General features: G+C 39.0%; 1 pseudogene; it reads right to left on the bottom strand.

The window, feature by feature from the left end:
- Positions 1–2,390: 2,390 nt before the first annotated feature.
- Positions 2,391–2,995, bottom strand: LOC143393814 (high mobility group protein B1 pseudogene; annotated as a pseudogene).
- Between the last annotated feature and the right edge of the window lie 434 nt (positions 2,996–3,429).

Here is a 3,429-nt window from a genome sequence, read left to right as displayed (position 1 = left end):
CTAAAAAGCCAGAATCTTGCCTTTTAAATCCTGCCCAGATAAAAATGAGTCTAATAATATATGATTCTTCAAATACAGTTTGTTTTGATCTGAAAACTCGTAAACTAAAGAGCCAAGTTATCTGTCCCATCCAACAATAATCATACTGAGATAGACAAATGCAGTAAACATTTAAGTTCAAAACCAAGAGAGGGTCAACAGAAGTCATAGAGAAGTTACTTGTACATATCAATTCTGAAATACAGTTGGGCACAAATTACCAATTCCTCAAATTTTTATTGACTTTCCTTGTGATTTTAATGGGTGACCAGGGTTGGAACCATTGACAGGGAATTCACATGGCACTTTTCACATTAAAAAAAAAAAAAAAGAGGAGGAGGGAGAGGAAGAAAAGAAGAGGAGAAGGAGGGGGAGGAAGGAAGAAAAAATATTTTAAAAGTTTGAGTATGTTGTAAAGTAGTGGTTCTTATTTTATTTTGGATCTTTTTTTATTTATTTTTTTAAAAATGAAGCGGAATGTATTATAATTCTTATTATACATATTATACCAGAATTTTTCATATCTGTTTGTATATAAAGTATGTTGACACTCAATTCGTGTCTTCATACGTGTACTTTGGATAATGATGTCTATCATATTCCACCATCCTTGCTAAACCCCTGCCCCCTTTCTCTCCCTCCCACCCCTCTTTCCTATGTAGAATTCATCTATTCCTCCCATGCTCCCCCTCCCTACCCCACTATGAGTCAGCCTCCTTATATCAGAGAGAACATTTGGCATTTATTTTGGGGGGATTGATTAACTTCACTTAGCATTATCTTATCCAATGCCATTTGTTTACCTGCAAATGCCATGATTTTATTCTCTTTTATTGCTGAATAAAGTTCCATTGTGTATATATGCCACATTTTTTTATTCATTCATCCACTGAAGGGCATCTAGGTTGGTTCCATAGTTTAGCTATTATGAATTGTGCTCCTACAAACATTGATGTGGCTGTGACCCTGTAGTATGCTGTTTTTAAGTCTTTGGGGGTATAGACTGAGGAGAGGGATAGCTGGGTCAAATGATGGTTCCATTCCCAGATTTCCAAGAAATCTTCATACTACTTTCCATATTGGCTGCACCAATTTTCAGACCCACCAGCAATGTCTGAGTATACCTTTTCCCCCACATCCTCACCACCACTTATTGTTTGTCGTCATAATAGCTGCCATTCTGACTGGAGTAAGATGAAATCTTAGAGTAGTTTTGATTTGCATTTCCCTAATTGCTAGAGATGCTGAGCATTTTTTCATATATTTGTTGACTGATTGTATACCCTCTTCTGAGAAGTGTCTGTTCAGATCCTTGGCCCATTTGTTGATTGGGTTATTTGTTTTTTGGTGCTTAGCTTTTTGAGTTCTTCATATAGCCTAGAGGTTAGTGCTCTATCTGATGTCTGAGGGGTAAAAATTTGCTTCCAGGATATAGGCTCTCTGTTCACCTCACAGATTTTTTTTTTCTAAGAAGAAACTTTTTAGTTTGATTCCATCCCATTTATTGATTTGGATCTTTTTTTAACATGTAAGTTTCTTCCCTCAGTCTAGACCTCCTGTATGAGAGTTCTCTAGAGGAAAAGAACCAATTGGAAATATGTATATATTACACACACACACACACACACACACACACACACACACGGGAATTTATTAAATCAGCTCACATATAGTCTGAATGATCCCCAAATGGCCATCTGCAGGTTGCAGAGCCAGAGAAATCAGGAATTGCTCAGTCCAAGAACTTGGAGCAAGAGGGACCAATAATGCAGCCCCACTCCAAGGGTGAGGCCCAGAAGCTCCTGACAATCACTGACGTGGATCTACCTTCCATGGCTGAAAAAACTGGAGTCTAATGTTCACCATGGATGGCAACAGCAAAAAACAAATCCACTCAGGGAGAAGTGAGCTTGTGGGCACTGGTGGGCTTCCTTTCTTCCAATTTTTTTTTTCAATTTTTGTTTTGTTTTGCATTTGCTGAGTGGTATTCAGTTAACAGAACAATAATTATTTCACATAAGCTGCATCAGAGACAATTGAAGTTGAAAAACTATCATCCCTGTGTATAACTAATTTCTGCAGTGCACCAAAGAGAACCTGCTTTAAATTGCTATGCCAATTTACAACCCCATACTGTAAGGCAAGGTTAATGGCTATTGAAAATACCACCAGGACAGACACATTTGCTAGTGTGTTAACTATACACCTGTACAGTTTTAAAATGAATCTTACACAGCCTTACATTCCTCCCCCACACCCACCCTTTAAAAGGAGTGAGTTGGACACAGGAAGATTAAATACTTTATAGACACACACACACACACAAAAAAAAAAACTGCGCTAGAATCAACTTATTTATCACCATCATCATCTTCTTCATCTTCCTCCTCCTCATCATCTTTCTACTCTTCTTTTTCTTGCTGTTTTCAGCCTTGACAATTCCCTTTTTCACTGAATCGGGTTTCTTTTAGCTCCATAGGCAGCACTATTTTTTTTTTTTTTTTTGTACTTTTCCTTCAGCTTAGCAGCTTTCTTTTTGTAAGGCTGCTTGTCGTCTGCAGCGGTGTTACTCCACAGTGCTCCCAGTTTCTTTGCAACATCACCAATGATAGGCTGGGAGTTCTCCTGAAACTTGGGGGCAAACAGAACAAGAAGGCCAATGGACACCTCTTGATTGTGTTGGGATCCTTGAACTTCGTTTTTGTTTCCCCTTTAGGAGGGATATAGGTTTTCATTTCTCTTTCATAATAGGCCTTTTTCGCCTCCGCCATGTCTTCAAATTTTCCCTTCTCTTTAGCAGATGTAGTCTTCCACCTGTCTGAGCACTTCTTAGAAAACTCTGAGAAGTTGACTAAAGCATCTGGGTGCTTCTTCTTGTGTTCCTCCTGGCAAGTTTGCACAAAAAATTCATTTGATGATATTTTTCCCTTGGCTTCTTAGGATCACTTTTGCCCATGTTTAGTTGTTTTCCCTCAGCTAGGCACGAAGTCACCCAGTACCTATCCAGAACCCACTGGCCCTGGCTCTGTCTCTATGGAACTCGATATATGGACTCCTTCCACGTTTGCTTCCTTCTGGGCCCCCGGTCTATTGGATACTGCTGTCCACATTCAGGGTGGATCTTCCTCTCTCAGATCACTGACATCCCCATTGTTGTGAATACCATCACAGACACAGAAGTGTGCTTTACTACTTTCCTAGATGCCTCTCAATTCATTCAGGTTGATGATCAAGATTAACCATCACACCTCCTGAACCCAAATCCCTTTTAACAAATCCCACTGCTCCCAAATAATTCCTATGCCACTAAAAGTTCAGATCTGCTGGACTGACTTCTTTTAAAACTTAATTACATTTTATGAATTTTTAAAGAATGTGGTAGCATTGAAC

This window comes from Callospermophilus lateralis, chromosome 3, assembly GCF_048772815.1.
Source record: "Callospermophilus lateralis isolate mCalLat2 chromosome 3, mCalLat2.hap1, whole genome shotgun sequence".
Classification (NCBI taxonomy): Eukaryota; Metazoa; Chordata; class Mammalia; order Rodentia; family Sciuridae; genus Callospermophilus; species Callospermophilus lateralis.
Note: the sequence above shows the minus strand (reverse complement) of the source record. Positions and strands in the feature narration are given on the sequence as shown.